Source organism: Aulonocara sp. 'chitande type north' Nkhata Bay, linkage group LG14 (genome assembly GCF_057382095.1).
Source record: "Aulonocara sp. 'chitande type north' Nkhata Bay isolate Kocher_YH1m ecotype deep benthic linkage group LG14, A_spYH_male_GT1.1, whole genome shotgun sequence".
NCBI classification, from domain to species: Eukaryota; Metazoa; Chordata; class Actinopteri; order Cichliformes; family Cichlidae; genus Aulonocara; species Aulonocara sp. 'chitande type north' Nkhata Bay.
Genome location: NC_141357.1, coordinates 25,399,779 through 25,420,570, shown reverse-complemented (window position 1 = coordinate 25,420,570; position 20,792 = coordinate 25,399,779).

The window sequence follows — 20,792 nt, the reverse complement described above, 5'->3', positions numbered from 1 at the left end:
AAATCAAAACCAAATAAATACAATTATGTTTTGTGAAGTCTACAACAAAACTGTTTTAAAACTGTTTAAAAGAGACACAAATGCACAAATACCGACTGCTAATCAGTCTTTTTCCTGCCAGAAACTCAAAGAGAATACCAGAATGTTGTCATCACCCTTAAATTAAAGGTTGTTGAACCTGAGTAAGTTCTGCTTACACCAGTGAAATGTCAAGAAGAAAAAAGCAGCAACTCTCAAGAGTTTGGCAAGAGTCAAACTTCAAATTACCAGTAATTCTTTCAAAATTAGCAACACATTTTCACAAAAGCAATTTTTTTTTCAGAGCTGATATTTTCATTACTTTTTGTTTTTATTTGACAAATGGTACTTTAGTTTAGTGTGGGTATAAATTATTCAAAATATGAGAAGTTGCTGAAAATACATAAGCGCACTATATATCCCTGTATGAAAAAGAAATGGAAAAGTGCATAGCAAATGTTTATATGAATCGTACCTACTGAAAACATTAACGTGGGCCCTTTTGTCAGGAAACCATGAGCCACTTTCACATAGGAATTCATCAGGACAGCAAGTTTTCCAGTTTTTTTGGAGGGGTAAGGGAGTTGGTTGTTTTGTTTGTAGAAAACTTAACTAACACACGTGATGCCCACTCAATGTATATATTACAAATAACTGGAAGTGCATTCTTCCAGAACTGACAGTGTTCAGTGTCACAATACTAATGCCTAGATTCTTTCCCCCCAAGAGTTGCACGCATTTTGTGTGAAGGTTTTTAAAACTTTTAGTGGGTAGTTCATTTCACTATTGTGAGTATGTTGACCACAAGGACCATCAACCACACTGTAACTAAAGGACAACAAAGATAAATAATGGGTTAACTATGCAATCAGAAACATAAGCATTGAGTAGACAAATAACCCTGCTTGTTCCAGTTATTCAGTCAGATCTGCTCACCTGGTTGGAGTGCTACTCAAACAGAATAATGTAATCTTGTTGCAACCTTGCTTGTTGCTGCTTAACTCGGAAAAAAATGTGGAGACACAGAATTATCAGTTACCTAACAATGCTGTTAGAAAATGCTCTGCATCAAATTTAGACTCAAGCTAACCTCAAAATAAATAATGAAATGGGGCTCTTAAAAAGCTTTGTGTATGGGGTACAGTAGGAAAGGCGCTGTATGCGAAGGAGGCCTTGATGTCTCAGATAACGTAGGTTACTCTTGGGTTTGATCGAAGTATACCTAAGGCTACTGAGAGAAGAGTTAGAATTCTGAAAAATAAAACACACCCGGGCAAGCACAGTCTGAAGCACACAGAAGAATGGATGCATGCACATAAAATATGGTGGGAGTGAACAAATCTCAGCAGATTGCCCTTGGTAACTTGGTGTTGGTAAATATTAATAAGGGCAATCTCTTATTGCAAGTAGCAGAAAGATGTGTAAATGTGTGAGATGGCAAGGGAAGGACAGGGAGACATAATGAATACTGAATAGAATGCTGAAGAAAGAGAACAGATGCTAAGACACAGAGACAGACGGGTGAAGGATAACAGAGGAAAAACAAAGCTTTGGTTTCATGACAGTTTAGAAATAGTTGAGAAAGAAAAGAAATGCTTTGGTCTAAGAGATGCACATACCTTTTTCAACTAACTGGCTATTATAGTATGTTACAATGATACAAAAAACTTTGTTTATGTGCAGATTTTATCTGATTAGTAATGCGTGAACAAACACTGACTTTCTCTACTAATGGGCTTGAATTTGAAACCCCAATTCTAGAAGCTTTTCAAAACATGTGAGTTTTTATTGCTTCATTTATTTCATACTTTGAAATGTGGCCAAATTTCCAAGAATTCCAAGTGAATTTGCAGATAGTAGTTTGAATGCATAAATAGCCTGTGCTAATAAATAGATGATTTATTCTGCTCGTTTCAGAGGGGGTGGGGTGGGGGGGGATTTGGGATTCTGTTTGCAATACCACCTATTTAATATGAGATAAAAACCCAACAGGCACAATGAGTTTAAGTATATTCTACAAAAAGTGAAAATGGCAGGAACATACTGGAGCTGATGGGATTTATTATAAAATCTTGTGTAAACATTACAGCAGTGAAACACTCGTCATAGAATCTCACCATAAAAAAATGTCATAACTACCAACTATAATTATTAATACTAATTCAACATTAATTAATATTTAGAATACAAAGCATAAAAATTATAAGGTAATTGGTAGGAAAGCTGTGTTGCATTTGTGTTTTCCACACTCATTGAAATGGCACTGATTCAAGCTTCTCAAAAATCACCATTGTCCTTGAACTGACTTACACAAGTGGATCTAAAATGAATCTGAACAGATATGGGTTCAATTTGACCCAGAACAGTCTTGGTTTATAAAAATTAGTAGCAACTGTACAACTATGTCCAATTTGTTTCAAAATTTTCATTTATTTCTGTGTTTTGGGTAACTTCAGGATAATTCATCTAATTTGAGGCTAAAAGAATAAGATTTTATTGTCAAAACAGGCCAAATTTGACTTAAACTGTATGTAAGAGTTAAACTGTTAGCTCTGTTGTAATCAGAAAAACCTAAGAAAATCATCTCCAGCAGCAGCAGGCAGTATAAAAGATGTTCTGTTTTATTGGACAAACAAATGTGTTGTGAAATAATTTTGCCATGGATAATTGTGAGTTCTTGATACACACTGCACACATTTGTAATGCTATGATATTTACCAAATGAGGTGATTAGTGATTTAGAACACTTATTATTTTTTTATTTTTGCATTTATTTTACATTACTCAATCCGAGCAGCTTACCCGGAAGGCATGCATTCTTAGTTAACAGCTGGTTTATAACTATGGGGAAAGCCTGATGGACAATCAAGAGCATGCCTCCTTTGTGTAACATGTACTGTATACTGAAATCCGCTGATCTTCCACATGTTCTTTTTCAGTAGTGATTTACTGTTGCCTTTAGGGTCTCTGAGAAAGACTGTTTTATCATCCCTTTGAACATCATGCATATTTAAACATTCTCATGTATGCACTGTAGTGTATGCCTGCTACCAGAGGAGCACAGGCACATTAGATAGATAGATAGATAGATAGATAGATAGATAGATAGATAGATAGATAGATAGATAGATAGGTGTGTGTGTGTGTGTGTGTGTGTGTGTGTGTGTGTGTGTGTGTGTGTGTGTGTGTGTGCGTGTGTGTGTGTGTGTGTGTGTGTGTGTGTGAGAAAGCAATGCTTTCTTTCTTGGCATCCTGCAAAATATTCTAACAGACAAATAGGTGAAAAGCCAATAATCTGTGTGCAATACAGTCACAACATGTATATATGTCTCTTTTAGCTAAAAATAAGTCTGCTTCTCAGAGGTGCTGGCCAGCCTAATAGACTAATTAACTCAAATCTCTGGAGTACTTTGATAGTCAAAAGAAATGTAAAAATAAATAAATAAATCACACAACACTTTGCATTGAAACCATGGACTTGCTGTCTTTGATGGTGTGCATCGGTTTATGTGGATTTCCTTAAAAAAAAAAAAAAAATTCTTTCAACATGGATCCAAACATGCAAATTTCTGTCACACACACATTCCCTGACGGAATGATTTCTCACTTTTCACACCCTTTTCCCCTTTCCTTTGGAGACAGTAATCCCCAGCTGCAGCACTAATAGCATTAGCAGAGCATATCCAATCCCCTTATAGTACTCTGCCAGGGAGCTCAGACCTACCCTGAGACAGACACTCTGCGAGACTACATTACCCATACTCCTCAGGAGTTACCTGGTTACCTAGTCCAGTTTGGTTTGTAAACTAAGACAAATATTAAACACAAAGTAGAAGGCATTTTATACAAGCTACTGTCTACTCTCAGTTCTACCACAGAGGCACAGAGCACCAGCTTTAGTATCACACAGTTACTGCAGTTGTCACAAGTTAGGAACACTATGGAAAAAGACAGCACAGGATAAAGAGGGCTAAGTGTAAAATAAGGTAAGCCCTACATGTTTAAGTTTAGTCATTATGCAGCTGTGTGAAAAATTATACTGAAAGGCTGCAGCGCGTTAAAATCAATCAGTGTTTTTTTAAATGTAGGTCCAGGGATGGAACAGTCAAAAAGCTGCTTAAGGCTAAAGAATCTCAACAATTTTAACACCGGTACAACATTTTGCACATTTATGGATCCAATCCCTATTATTACTCATAAGCAATACAGTTGCATCATTTGAGACATGTTTGCTGCAGCAGTGAAGCACAGCTTTTACTTTAACATTGAATGATCTCCTTTTCTCATTTGTGGTGCACTCCTCTTAGTTTTGCAACCACTTGGCAAGTAGCAAATCAGCATGTTACATATAAACAACAGGTGACTGTGGCAATCTGCTAGAATCCAAGGCAATCTCAAGGAGCTTTTTAGTTCAACAACATATTTCCCATTTGCAAGCCATTACATGCAGCGACAGCAAGCGACACTCACCAGCTAGCTGGAGAAAATAATTTTTTTTCTGTATCCACTGGTGGCTACTAGGGGGTCATGGGCTGGTCTCCTGGCTGGTATGACTGGAGCTAATATAAAGGGTTGGAAAATGTGTGTAAGAAAGAGCAAGAGAGCCCTTTTGGACATGATCATTTTCCAGTGAGACAAGTTTAAACTCTCATGGATTTAGCACCGAGATTTTTAAATTACGGTTCTTTGTCTAATCAAACTAATTGTTAGTATGGGGTCTTATTTGTAAGCAACTCACATATTATTACATATACATATTTATTTGATTTCGCATGCACGACAGACCAGATTTTTTAAAAAAGATTATGAAAAACACGCCTTGCATATTCATGTGTTTTGAATGAACAAATGGTATGAAATAATTTGAATATAAAATTCCAGACCGGCATTAACAACAGCATCATTCCTGAATTATTCATGTGCACGCAAACAACACAAAGCACTGTATGCACATTTCTGCGCAGACATACTTTTACTCACAAGTGCTCTTTTTTGTGCTAAGAGAAAATAAAAGCAGACAAATAGGAGAGGATGCTGAAAACAAACCCTGTTCCCAGACACAGCCATCTAAGGCAGAGCAGCACCAAGCCAAACAGCAGAGAACTTGTCTTCCTTCATCCCAGCCTCTGTAAGCCAGCTCTCAGCTTCTTGACTGCAGCTCCATCTCTCAGTCCTTAACCATTGCTCACAGTGAGTCATTGACTTAAAAACAGGCTGCAGTCTGCCACGGCATCAGCTCATAAGTAATCATTCTACTGTGCAGTGTAAATATTGGTGTTTATAAGTGTTCTTTCTTACTTTTTTTTTGCATGTGTCCAAGGAAGGATAAAGAAAACTAAGCAGATATGGGAAGGGAACACGGAAGCTACAAAGGGGTTAGAAATGAAAGAAAGATTGGGAAAAAAACGAGGGTTGTGTGTCAGGCCTAAGAATGAGCTGTAACCTAATGAGTCTAAATGAAAGCTGACTGTCTGAGCTAACTCAATTCTTTGCTCTGCTAGTCACAGTTCTTAGCTTAATGATGTTTGCTGCAGACTACTGATGCAAGAGCCAATGGTGGATTGTCTTTTTTGGTCATATGTTTTCCTGCGTGTGGCATCCCTCTTCGCCACTTGCATGTGTAGAATGTTGAACTTGGCTCAGGGAGCACACGTGATGACATCACCCACACTGTGGAGCAGACATCCATTTAAGATATGTTTACCGTGCTTAAACCATTGGCATGCCTCTGTCCCTGCTCGTGTAAACACAGAATGCGGCTGACCATGTGCCCGCTTGCGTACCATGTGTATACAGTGTTTACACAAAACAGATAAAGAAATAAAAACCAGAGTGGGGAGTGCGGGTAGAGGAGGCAAGGCTGCAATCTGTGGCGATTTGGTTAAATATGGAACAAAGAGGAAGCAGCGCAGGGGTGAGGATGTTCCAGGGAGGTCTCTCTGCAAAGGGTATAACAGATTTGGAAAAGGAAATGTGTAGTGTGTACACAGAGGTGAAGAGAAGACATAGTTCATGCTCAAGAATGCTATAAAGCTGTTTGTATAGTCAGCAGGCCAGCCCAGCCTAGGTGTTGAAGCTTTTTTGTACAGAACGTTGGCAAAAAAAAGAGAGCAAACGCAAAAGAAATTGTGGGAATTGAATAAAAGAAAAATAAAGGATCTATAGAGAGAAATATGTCATGTTATAAGTCAGAGAGAGTTTTTAACTCAGCGAGAATCCAGGCTCAGATTAGTGGAATCTGGGAAGCTTTCTTTAGAATGACATGTAAACCTCCTCCTGCCCTACTGCGCCATTTCTACCCGTTCAATAGTCTTTGTTTCAGTGTGCTTATCAGCAGCACATCTGTTTCACATGTCATGTGATTCCAGAGCAAATTTACTATATCTTTCAGAGCCAGGTTTGTGTGTGTGTGTGTGTGTGTGTGTGTGTGTGTGTGTGTGTGTGTGTGTGTGTGTGTGTGTGTGTGTGTGTGTGCTCGTGGATGTATGTATGTGCGTCTCCTGGCCCAATATCACAAAGACAGAGAGCAATTAAGTCATGCACACACTGGAGGGGGACACAATTTATGGCTCTCCCCTGACTTTTTATTGCTTGAATTCTTCTCCTTCTCAGCTCAGCTTGTTAGCAAAAATAAATAAATAATTGAAAAAGCCTAAAACCTGGTTGGATGTGCTACCAACAGGGTAATGAACCCATAACTAGCATTTCATAAGATGCAAGACTGGAAAAAGGAGATAAAATTGGATACAGATGTGAGAAACGATGAACTCTGCAAACTTATTTTTTTTTAGGTTACTGTATTTCTGTGACATAAGCTAAAGCACTTTGACAGTGTGCATCTTGTAGTAGAAAGTGGAGGTGGGCTCTGCTACCAGAGGGCCATGAGTAATGTTATTTCCTTGTACCATAGCTACAGTGGCTTACTAACCCAAGCTTAACGATACCCGAGGAGCCAGAGCAAACCTCTGACATAGGGAGGTCTTGTGTTTTTGTGAAAGTTTCACCCCTCAGTTCATATTAGTGGATTTTCTTCTCCTGTGACCAAGGTCTAAGGAGAATTTGGTTTTTAAAAAAATACACAAAGCTAAGTAATGTGTGAATGTGGTAATATACAGGTGATACAGGTAAACAAACTGGCTTTTTCATGGTAAAGAAACTCGTTTTAATAGGAAATATATTTCATATCTTTGGATTTTTTCACTGGAAGCAATACTGCATGTAGCTGGTTTTTGTGTCTGCAAACACAAAAGAGCAAAATGTCCATTATCTTGAATTAACAGATTGAATTTCATGACTATTTCATAAAACTGCCATGAAACTGTGCTGGTGTTCCACTACAGAGGCAAAGGGACAGAGCATATATATATCGTACAAATTGTGCTTGTGAAGAAAAATGAGTGCAGTGCCACTGTGGTAAAAGCACGCTATCCAAAATCTAATAATCTGAAGTTGACGTTTGAAGGTTTGCAACCTTTAAACAGAGCCAGGTTTTAGGAAAAAATACTGCTCCCTATACAGATAGACTGAACATTAAACCTAAAGTGAGTCTACAGTTGTACTGTTATCTACAGATGTACAGTAGTGTGCAGAAATCTTCAGCCACACTTCATTTCTTTATTTTGTTTCCAAACTTGTATTTTTTTAAAATGGTCTTGAACGATTTGTTCACCAGGCTTTCTGAACGTTTGTACATTGGACATTGGCCAGTTGGCTTTCTCCTGTTCATTATCAGAGGTTCCTTTTTCCTTTTTGTTAAGGTACTTTATAAAGCATAAAAAGGCACTTAACACAGAACACAAAGGCTACCAACAACATACAACTATGGGCACTATGCACGTTTCAGTTCAATTTTCTTTTATTTATATAGATTAAGTTTATATAGTAAGATTTTACTTGCGCAACAGCTGTTGCCTCAAGGCACTTTCCATTGTAAATATCATGCAGAGAAAACACCAACAATCAAACAAACCCCTTTGAGCGAGCCCTCGGCGACAGTGGGGAGGAAAAACTCTTTTAACATGAAGGAACCTTTGGCAGAACCAGGGAGGGGCAGCCATCTGAAACAAACAGTTGGGGTTGATGGCAGAAAGACAAGCGAGGCAGAGATTAACAATAACAATAACATTTGAAATTGAAAATTTTGATTCAATTCATCGTCATCAATATGTATGGACAAAGTCAGGAGAGAGATACAACAGTGAGTGTCTAAAGTTATCTGTATAATACATGAACACATTCATACTTTGATGCACCATGAAATACCATCTGGATTGGCACCAGCTTTATACCAGCCTGGAGATCTATTCCCAAAGACTACTCTATTTTACATTTTCCTAGAAAAGCATAAAGGGGTGAGGGGTGACTCAAGACTTTTGCATCTTTTGAATCTGCTCAATACCCTAACTTTCAGGTCTTTCAGACATTTCAGGCAGTCATGCATTGCTTCTCCCCTATATCTTCACCTTTTGAGGATTGTCCAGGGTTTTTCTTCAAGTTTACTTTATGTCTGGTTTATTCTGCTCCACGATCACGACTGTCTAAACCAACTCTGACAGGATGCAGTCACTATCTCGCAGTGAGATATGTGATCTATGATGTTGCTTCTCATCAGTCAGACAACCAAAAATATTTCAGTTTTGCATATTTTTTGCAGTAAAACTTTGCTCTTTATTCCAAATTGTCTCACTTTAACAAAACGCAGGGACTAAAGCTCCACCGGGACAAATGTCACAGCTACTGTAGTGTTGACAAAGACTAGTCTGGCTAAGTCTATGTCAACAAAACCTAGTAAGTTTTTCATCTCAAGATAAAAAAAACAAAACAATAAAAATAAAGAATTCATTCAAAGGATTAAAGACTTAAAATGTAAGCGTTTATGTGAAATGTAAGCAACATAAAATTATCCCAATGCCACTTTTCCCCATTGGAGACATTGGGGGTATGTATCATAACCATCTGTATACAATGTTTGTGTAATTATTTTCATTACAAGCAGAGACAAAAGTTCCACGCTGGAAGATTTAAGCAGTCAGTGTTTGCCATGTCCCCCATCTGTTAGCAGCAAGCTAATATTGCAAATGTGCCCTTAGGTAAACTTTACTGACTTCTATTTTTTCCTTTATTTTCTAGGTATTTACTCGTGAACTGTTTTGACCTGATATTTGTATGAGAGTCAAGGAACCTTGCAGTTCATCTGAAATGGCAATATAAATATTTCAGTTATGAATAGAAATGCGTGCTGACAGACGTACCCAACGTTGCCATTCACAGAGAGGTGCGGCGTGTGGAAAATTTAAAACAAAAGTACTGTTTGTATGATTTTTCTAAAGACAAGGTCGTGTTTTGAATTACAAATCGAGTGAGGAATTGTGGCACTGACAGAGCAGAGATTCTGCGCGGGGTTATTTTAGTTTTCCATCTGAGCAAAAATCTAATTTAGCTCCATCTCTCCCTGACCACATACCCATGCAGACTCTCTCTTCACAGTGCAACATAACTCAAGGACAGTGAGTCAGCCGGCCAATATGAGCCTAATCAAATCCACGGTCCCGAAGTGTGAGCCACCGTGAGACTAGCAGAGAGTTGGGATGTCACAGGGCAAGACCTTCGCCCCATCTACCTGCTGACAGAGGCAATGACAGAGGGCGCACGAGCAGAAATGGGAGAGATGGCTTCCGTTTGTTCTGTTACCATTTTTTCTATGTATGTGTGCACCAAAGCACAGAGATGAGACACTGCCGTGCATAATTGCCACCTGGGGAGAGAAAAGAGAAGAAGGCAGCGTTACTGACCAATAACGACCATGAAGGTAGAAACACTAGATAGACTGCTTAGATAAACAGACCACGTGCACTAACAATGACGAGCACATACAAATATGCATCTATTATGGATTTTTCTGTATTTCTTTTATACATATCTAAGTATAATAAAAGAAACCGAATAACTGTTCCTGACCACAGCACAACCATTGAAAATCTTAATGGTTTCGTTTCTCCTGGTGAGCACCTCCAAACATCATCTCTCTCCATATTTCCTGTATTTATTTTCTTAGAGCCAAGCAGACCAAGAGAAATTCCTGTGGGTGTGCTATTTAGGAGAACTTTTGACCACTTCAACAATGGCTGGCAAAGTGAGCCCCGTCATCAAGTGCCAACACATACAAACCAGGAAGTCAAAGACCCCACAGAGGAAAGTCGTAATTCTTCACCTCTGACACGGATGCCTTTTATAGTAAGATATTTAGACTTTAAGCTGTCAGGCTTCATATTGTGAATTCGGCTAAGTGTGAAACCTTAGTTCCTCATGTTACTTTTTATCTTGTCAAACTGATGTGAGAATACCATCCACCTTCTGCTCAATGCAATATTTTCAGCCAAGCGCCTGTTGCGAGCTCTGTGTTCTTAAGCGTGGAGACAGATTTCAGTGAAGTTCTCTGTGGAGCCTAAAAATTTCCTCATCCCCTGACACTTTGTGACACCAATTAGGAGGTTGCTGGTATGACAAGCCATTGGTCCATTGACAAAAAACCCTCTCTAGCTGTGTTTATGTGAGCTATGATTGATTTTATACTATAGCATAGTGAGGGAACGAAAGAACAAAAGTAAAGACCGTTGCAATGATGATGACAGAGAAACAAGAAGAATCCAGACAGGAGGAAAAAGGAAACAAGCTGAAAGTTAAAAACTTCTGATGTCATTTTCGGAAATAGACGTGGTTTTTTTTGGGTTTTTTGTCGGCCCACTTGACTGTCAGCTGACAGAGACACTGGTCTCCAGTGAAAGAGTGATAAGAGAGCTGGTGTGCTCATTGAATACTCCTGTTATGAGCACCTGCTATCTAGAGCAATGTACATGGCTTCAGAGTCATCACAGCAGTTTACAAGACACTCGCTGTTCTAAACCATTACAGTGGGCTTTACATAATGTAACCTGTTTCACGGCTCCCAGGTTCCCCATCACCACCAGTCAAGATGCATAACAGGAGGACCATTATTTTGTGTGCACTGTGGATATGTTCACATCAGTAAAACTTGCGATGCCAGTAATGAAACAAGAGAAGATCCTTAAGAGTGTGTGTGTGCATGTGCTTGGAAATCCTCCACAGAAAACTCACACCTGCCAAATGAATGATAACAATTCATGTGGACTCTGAGCACGAGGAGGCAAATCATAGACAGATGCTGCCATTTAGAGTGCACCCCTGTGTGTGTGTGTGTCACAGTAACTGGCAGTTTAATATGGGGAACAAGTTTCGTAGCTAGTGAAAAATCTACAAGCTACTGTTGAGGATAATTGAAAGCAGGTTGCTGCTGACAGTCCTGACAGTTCACCGTCAGAGAACATATGTGCAACCTAACCAAATGTTATCTGAAGCTGTACTGTAGGCCATGAGCACAGCAGGACAGCATTAAAGCGGAGAGCTCGCATGACCGTAACAGCATACAACCATAAAGCGTCTGGATATAGCCACAACTTAACCTTGTGCTTGACTAACTCTAAGGGCTGCCGATAAGAGATTGAAGTGAAAACGTGTAAAGGTTATACGCAGCACTTAGCTGAGGCTGAGAAATTTAGCTTTCAGCAACGTTTTCAGTGACTAGCGAAGCGATTAGCAGACAGTTAGCTGACCTGATGGTGGTTTTGAATTTATGAGTCCCAGTAGACAGAAGAGGCAATCATATCAGTAACGCTGAGAAAGCCTTACACAGCATACACCACCAGCGTGTGTAAAACAAGCTTCTGGAACTGCAGTGACTGAAAATGAAATAGATGCACAGCACAGCAAAGAATGCCAAACGTTATCAAAGATCGCGGTTCGCACTAAGAGCGTCTGCAGGTCTCATAAAAGATAGATATGGCAATCGTGCTTATTTAATTATGTTCTGTGTGAAAGCAAACCTACAAAAGTAATTAGCATATTAGCTTATTAGCATAGCATATTATTACACATTTTCATACAGATTTTAAACATAAAAAAGCATAAAAAGTAATAGTGATCTATATCTAAGAGAAAGCTGTCCAGTTGTGGCATCAATATGGCTTCTTATACAAAAAATAAAAATGTGCGTTAAATTACTTTTTTTTTACTGCTTATGCGTAAAACTATAATTTTCAAAAATATCATTTTGATTAAACAGCTTGTGCATAGAGCTGGATTATCCATTACAGAAACATTTTTTTAAAAGTGTTAATTTAGAGCAGCTGTGGCATAAAGCTTACATTGGGTGGTGGGCTAATAAATTACATTAATAAATGGTAAGCGTCTGACATGGATAAAACATCCTGAGTCTAAACAGCTCTGAAACTGCCCCCATTCTGTCGCTGTGGATTCCCACTTGAACAATGAAAACAAGAAGTGTTTGGAGGCTTTGAACATTTTTTAAATCAGCTTGCGTAGCTGGACCTGCCTGTGACCCCAACAAGGGGACAGGAGCAGGTGAAGCCCCCAATCTCCCCTCTGTCTGTGAAGGCCAATTTGTGTGCTGCTCAGACAAACACTGAATGAATTACTGAAACACGGCCTGATCGTGCCTCTGAGAACATTTTGGAAATTGAGGACTGGAAGAAAATGAAGGACATTATTTTAAAAAAGAGTTAGGTAAGGCTGAAATGATGATAGAGGAGAAACATTGAAATAAGACAAAAAGGATTCAAAAGTGCATTTATGTAGAGAAAAGTTTATGACAAACTCAAAGGTTTTGGACATATTTCAAGAATTGAAGTAATTTATCTCTCATCCTCACCTCTGTAATTTCATACATGTTAAACCTTTACGAGACAATTTGCTGTGTCGAATTGTGATCCAATTAACCCACTGTCAAATGTGAACCATGTCGATAATTAGTGCAGACTTGTAGTGATAAAGCTCTAAGTGTGTCACCTTCCAGAACTAGGACAGCCGTGTAAGTTGCAGAGACTAATGGGAACACTCACTGAGAATCAGCCTGCATGAAGCAGACATTCACTCACCTCACTCATGTTTTACTGCACCGTGAAAATGTCCTTAAAATTATACCAATTGTTGTCAGACCAAACAATATGGCCTTATTCTATCAACAGATGTGATTTTTTTTTCCTTTTGGGCCACCCACTCCTTTCTCTTCCCTTTAGTCATTCTTGTTTTCTTCATCTTTGTGTTTCTTTGTGTACACACAAATACCTCAGGGTACATTTGGGACTAATTGGTCGTCTCAGGTGGAGAGCGTTCGTCTAAGCAGATTAAGTTTGTCTCAAACAGAGATCAACTAACACAAGCATACACACAAATACAAATTATGAGAGCGCTATGACATTGCAGGCAGATGCACCCTCTGCTCTGTTATCTATATTCTTACTGACTCTCATTCTGTCTCCTTCTGCATTATTTTACTGTCATTCACTATCCCACAAAAACGCATCTTTATGATTCTTAACTTGTTCATTTTTAGCTACAAATGTTGATACTTTTTTAAAACTAAGTTCTTTGTCTATTTCATTGTTGTTCTATCTACACAATTCTATCTATGTATTTCTTTATAAACTAAGGTAGGACACTTGGAATTTCAGCCTGATATATGAGTATTGACTTAATGCTGCCCTCTGCTGCAAAAAATTGGCATCATACAATGTTTGCTGAGGCTGGTACACAAAATTTACAAATGTAATTAAACAATGTTATGGTTTGTACACAGTTCCTGTGAATATGAACACAGTCTGCTTATCAGTGGATCTCATTTATATAACTTACAACATGCAGCTTGTCTTTTGATGTCCTGTAAACAACAAACACAACATGAAGCACATATTTACACTTTCATGGTTTCATTTTACTCTGCTTCAAAAGCACGTACACGGCAGGTCTGAAGGGGACAGATGCATTTTGTTGTAACTGCATTCAGCATTCAATAACATCCAGTTAGTGCAGCAGCTGCACAGAGTTGGCAGGCCAACAAGAGGGGCAAACAACAATAAAACTAATGTAAACCATATAAAACAATTATGCTACAAGAAATTCAATTAAATTGTTTCTCTTTTTCCCGTTTCTTGTAGCAAAATGTCTTATTTCACTCCAGGATACTACAGAGCACCAAGTTGTGCATTGGAGAGTCACTTTGAACTGTTCAAATCACAAAAATCCCAATTCGTGGTCAACGTAAAAACACAAAAAGTTTGTCATACAGACTGCATTTGCATGAGATGTCAAAAACCCTTCAGCTGCACATGCTGTCATGAAGATACGCAAGACTTACGTTTGCTTAGGCCTGCCACCAGAGAGCACTCTTCTCCTACACAAAACAGCAAATAAAAAGATCTTGAACTATATTAAATATAAGAAAGGCATTATTGTAAAAATAATAATGTGACTGTTTCATTATGCTATTTAAACAAAGGCTTGCACGCAACAATGTAAAAGAGATGAGAAGGGGAAAAATTATTTTCATTAATATGACTTAATTAACTTTAAGAAAACTAAGTAAAGCATATTTTATGCGTATCATTATTTAAAGAAATAAATAATTTAAATAAATTAAACTAAAAAGAAAAGCAAGCGGGGGGGGGGGGGGGGGGGGGTCTTGTAATCTGGAGAATAAAAATGAATTCATAATTCAAAGATGATTATATAGCCACTGTAAATATAGGCAAAACATAACGTGATTTTTCTCACGTGAGAATTAAAACAGACTTACATCTTTGCCCTAGCGCTGGCCTCCGCTAGAACAAACTGAACACTATTAAAGACAGGAATGCTGAAAGATTACTTTTGATCCCGTAACCAAACAAACCCCTCACAGTCCCTGCCTGGGTTTCATAAGGACATGCCAGCTGTATTATGTCTGGCTTGCTTTATCTGGAGTTAAAGGTTTTCAATAAAGGCCCAACCTGACTTTGTCTCACACGAATGTGTCTTATGATCTCTCAGCACTATGTCATGTGCTTTCAAAAGGCTGCTAAACATTGTAAGCTCTGTTGCCAAAATATACTGTAGACTCACCATCAGGCTCAACATAATCACGATTAGTGTGTTATGTAACCACAGGACAGGTGTTGAATACAATATGCTGGAAAATGAACAAACCAACAATGTCGCATTAACATATTAGCCATTTGATTTACTCTTACTGATGATGAGAAGTGTTTTTCTTGATGTGTAGACAGCATTTTCATATAGGCTTATTTACATTGTGCCAAGTCACAAAAACAGTCATCTTAAAGCACTTTATATAGTAAGATTAATAAACTACAATATTAGACATAGACAGACGAATGGATTGGAGAAGTCCCCTAGCAGCTTAATCTTTAAGCGTTAGCTGATCCAGACCTAACTGAACTCAAACTGAAAACTGGTTCCACAGGAAAAGAGCCTGTGAACTGAAAACTATGACGTGCTCTGCTGGGATAATATCATACTATGAAGTCTTTAAGATATGAAAGAAGCTGATTTTTTGGGAGACGGATCTTGCCAGTAAAGAAAACTGTGAGAAACAGGATCTCCCTTTTTAGACCCTGCTAAGCACTTTTGCTGCAGCGTTTTGGATCAGCTAATGACTTATCAAGCTACAATAGTCCTGCATAGAACAAATGAATGAACTAGTTTTCAGCATCAGTCTGAGACACGATGTTTCTAATTATGGCAATACTGTGCAGATGAAAGAAGGAAGCCCTAGATTTGTTTAATGTGCAGATTATAGGACATATTCTAATCAAAAAGACACACACAGCAGTATTGGAGGCCAAGTCTGAGTTTTTATGGACAAAAATAATATAACTTCACTATTTGTTTTTTGTTTGTTTTAGTTTTTGATGTGTTGTTGTTCTGGATGAAAACATTTTTAAACACTGCATATGTGCCACGCAGTGAAAAAGAACATTATCACATGAAAGTATACCTATACTGCTTCCTTGTGAATTAAGAGTCTGAGTAGCTGCTAATGAAATGCACTTGTGAGCAAGTGTGAGCACAAGTGTGAGTCAGGTGGAGCTCCTCTCTTACTGTCTTTGCAACTTTGTACTGAGTACTGAGGTCTTCGCGAATAAACTCTGAATTCATTTCAATCAGGCAGTGCTCGGGCAACCCCACTGGCCTCTGGCCCCAAGGAGAGGTGCCGCTTGTCACCAAAGTAATCTCAAGTCAGATGTTAAGCCAACAGCTGAAGTTTGGCCCAAATTGTGTCATGCAGCAGGCATTGATCCCACAACAGCAAATCTACAACAGAATGGCTGAAAAAAAGAAAAGTATCAAGGTGTTGGAATGGAGCCCTGCATCAGACTGGTGGCCTGTCCAGTGTACCCACACTGCAATGAAAAAACAAGACTTAATTTCTCATGCACTGCAGCCCTGAAGCTTTCTTGATATTGCCTATGTAGCGGCGCCAGGAGGGGAGGAAAGGATTTGGCTGAGGCAGGTTAAAGCCGAACTTACATCCCGTCGACACACATCAAATGTAGTGGCGCAAGGGATTGCAGAGGAGCGAAACACCACCAACCTAAATGCTATTGTTTTCGTGGGGTGTAAAAAAAGATGATTAATAGATGTACCAATTTTCACAATCACGCAGGTTTGTTATCTGGAGCACCGGTGGGGCAAAGAAACAAACAAAATTACTAAAAATACTTTATTTGATAATCATCAATAGAAGTAAAAAGGTTAATTAAAAGGACTGCCTTTGTACAGTAACAGCCTGACAAACAGGTAAACTAAATATAAAGGGGGAATACCGCCCACTTGGAGGCAGACTACAGGGAGGAGTGCCCAGTGTGCCACCCGCTACTCACCCGTGCGACCTCACCGCAATCCTCACTGCAATCTAACCGGTGTGTTATACCTATACCCCAGTGTACACACATGCATTCTTTGGAGGAAGGGAAACCACCACACATGCCTAGTCTCCCACAAACGGCCGGACCTTCTCAAAAGAAAAGGACAGAAGAGTTACACAAAGTAAACAACTAAAATAAACAACAAATACAGATTCTATCCTAGAGTCTCCTTTAAACACACTTTAAAACATCACCATCAAGCGTAAAATACCATCACACAAGGGGCAAATAAATGCCGACCCTAGTTGGAATAAACCGAATTAAAAGTAGAAACAGGACAACAAGTAAACAAGACCATAAGACAAGACAGCAGTGGTTTAGCATGATCCTGTAATGAAACAGAGAGAAGCAGTAGTCAGGGTCCACCCTACTATGCCACATTATAACAAGCCCGTAAGTGTCAGGGTCCTGGGACTGGGCGACCCAGGATCCCTGAGCAGTTATGTATTATATTATTATTATCATTATTATATGTATTTTGGTGTTGCTGCTGCTCTTCTCCATGCTTGTAGATGTGTGTGTGTGTGTGCGTCTGCGGGTATGCTTGGAGGATGGAGCTCAGCCACCTGCAGGCCTGAGGGGTGTGGCCCTGTGGAAGGACTGGCCACACCCGAAGCCACACACCTGCCGCTGATCAGGGCTCGTCGGGGGAGCTACTTAGGAGAGTCTTGGAGCTCCCACCGACGCGGGATCATTGCATGAGACTCCACGTTAGTCGTCCTGTTATTGAGTTAGTGTGTGTGCATGCCCGCAGTTGTATGTGTCCTGACGGCTGCGTCTTATGTTTCCCGCAGGAGCAGCGTGGAAGACACGAGAGCAGCGAGCACCGGGGGGTGCTGACACGGGAGCGGAGAGAGCACAGAAACACGGACTATTCACGGGGAGACACGACACTGGAGTCTGGGAGAACACGGGGATTTATTGTTACGTTGTTTCACTTTGTAAATAAACACTGTCTATACATAGAGCACCGCGTCTGGGTCCTCCTTCCCCACTCCTTCCACGGTGTGCCATGCCACACCGTGACAGTAAGAGTCTTGTTACCACTCTCTAAGGGTGTTACTAAATGAGCAGCTTTCCTGCAGTGCTTCCTGCGACCTGGGGAAGATGATGTGGATTTGAGGGCATCCCAGCATTAGCCCGAGTAGTCCTATGTAAAGGGGCCACACCATTCTGGACATCAGCAATACCTGGCAGCGGATCTGTGCAAACCACAGGGGACATTGAGGGTTCTCCAAACATCCTGAATTTTATGACGGCCTCTAAGCCCAACTTCCTTCAGATAAACCAACTGACCTTCTCGCAGGGGAACTTCCTTTACACGCTGGTCGTGGCATGTCTTACACCAATTAGCTTCAGGGATTTGCGGGCAAATGACCCATATAAACATTAGGATGGGTTTGAGCATCTTTAGCCGACCGTCATCGCTCACACTCCTGGCACCACTGTTGGGTGTTTCCATACATCCCTATCCATTGAGAAAATGACAGGCCATTGAGCACCATTGAGAAACCACATCTACTGTTCTCCGAACACCCTGATAACCATGCTCCTGGTGCAGCTGCTGCAAAACCTGACCCTGATGGGACTTGGGTAACAATACCTGCAGCGTCTCTTCTCTCCCAGGATGACAGACCATCCAATATAACATGTCATCCCGCTCCACTAACCTATGCCATTGCCTGACCAACCCAAGGGTCAGCCTTGAAGTGCAACCACATTCCTTGGCATCAGGCCCCTGTCTCCAAAACTGCAGAAACTCCCAGATCATGGGGTCAGTCACCTGCAAAACATGAAGGTCAGACAATGCATACCCAGGGAAGACTGAGGTAGTGGCTTGGACAACGGGTGTTACTGGTTTCCTACCAATAACCTGGGGCAAAGGGTCATGTACTACAGACTCTGAGCCTAAGTGAACGGCGAACATGTTTCACATGACTCAGGTTAAACATTAACCTTAACCTCGGCTCAATGGTTCAGGGGGCGGAAGTTTTCCTGAATGGAAGAACAAACAACATTACTTGAACTGGCTTGCGGTGCTGTACCAGCTGACTGAGCAGGCATGACTGTGGGCTCACCAGGGCACTCTCTGGCAAAATGCTCAACCTTCTGGCACTGTCTGCAAATTATGGCCTTATTACGTGAGGCAGGATATGGTTTGGAAGCACTATTCAAAGCAGCAAGACCCCTTGCGAGCTGATTCAACTGCTCTTGCTGACTTTTAAGAATCTCTTTCAACTCCTGTATTTTAGATTCATAGGGTGCAATACCTGCCAGACTACCTCTAAAAGGGACCTCCTGGACACTGTGCTGAAATCCTAACACCGGGGGAACCGAGTAACTTCTATTCCTACTGCCCCTTGGCATACCTCCACGCTCCCATAATATAGCCTCCCGACGAACATCCATCAAGGTGGCAGTAGGGTGGCCGCGGACATACTGCTTTAATTCTCTTTGTAAGAAACAATCATTTTCAACAAACTGATCTTTAAGCAAGACATCTTTGTTCAGCAGATCACGAGGGGACTGTTTCACAACCCTATGCATGAGACACATAAGAACATGTGAAAATTCCTGTAATGTCTCTCCCTCCTGCTGTCATCTTGAAAAGAAATCCTCCTGCAGAGAAACATATGACTTAGTACACCCATACAGTTCCTGTAAAATAGTCAAAATCTTTTCACGACCATCTTTCTCCTCTGGAAGCTGATATTTAATCTCTTCTCTGGGCTCGCCTTCCAGGTGATCATAGATAAACAGGGTTTGGTCGGCTGGTGAAAGATGTCGTATCCTCAAACAGGCCTGCACCTCTTCCACCCACTCGGCAATACCTATTCCAGTCTTACCGTTGAACCATGGGCACTACCTCTCCCGAGGAAGATAAATCAGTCTCTCAGTCACGGGAGCTTAAATAGCAGAATACCCATGGGTTAATGAACCCGTAGAAGCAGCACTGGTTCCAGGTTGCTCCGATTCTCGCTTTTGCCGCATCTGCCGATTTTCTGCTTGCAGCTGAGCAACCAAGTCCTTTAGCTGTGTGAGCTCTTCCAGATTGTGGTGGCATGAAGGAGGATAGCGCGAACATCCACTCCTCCCCAGCTGATAATTAGAGGCCGTTGTAAGAAACAGCCATGCTTCACTACACCTACATACAAATGCATTTGCAGTGTCAGACATTGCATAGTCTACCAGCTGCCTTGTAGAAAATCGTTGTGATGCCCACTAGCAAGAATTTGAGCCAATATTGTATTAGCACAGGTAATAGTCCCATGAATTCATGCCTCCAACATGGCCTACTCAAGTAGCACACTTGCTCAAACTGCATACAATTTATTTAGAAGTGAGAATGTGGCATTTTCAACATGTGCAAAACCATGCCACTTTATTAATAAAGTGCTTGAGGATGTCATGCTAAAATTATCCACACTACTGATTGAGTGACTGATAGTGGAGAAGAAAAATTATTTTGGGTTCTACATAACACATTATTTATAATACAGAAAGAGGAAGTGTGAGTTTACTCTGAAGTGAGTAAAGAGTTATTTTGAAAATCATGTTCTAACTAAAAAGGAACTCAACTATTGGTTGATGCAAGATGTACGTGACTGAAATTTTTGCAGCTTCTTATGAACAAGTATAACCATACAGTGACTCAAAAATACCTTCTAGAAAACATTTCAGTGCTCTTAGAACTTACGCCTTTAACGTTTGAACAACAAATTCCAGGGAAATAGCTCTGTATACTAAAATAAAGTAGCATTGGATGACTAGACAAAAAACAATGAAATAAAAACATTTTTGATTAATTTTTTATGAATTTTGCCATTTTAGTCAGGACTGCCAGAAGCCACCAAGCAAGACCATCAGCTCAAAGGAGACTGTAAGTAAAATTATAGAATCATGCAATGAGTGTGATTTCACATTTTAACACATTGTTGCTGTTTTAACATAAAATGCATATAGCTTCAACTTTTA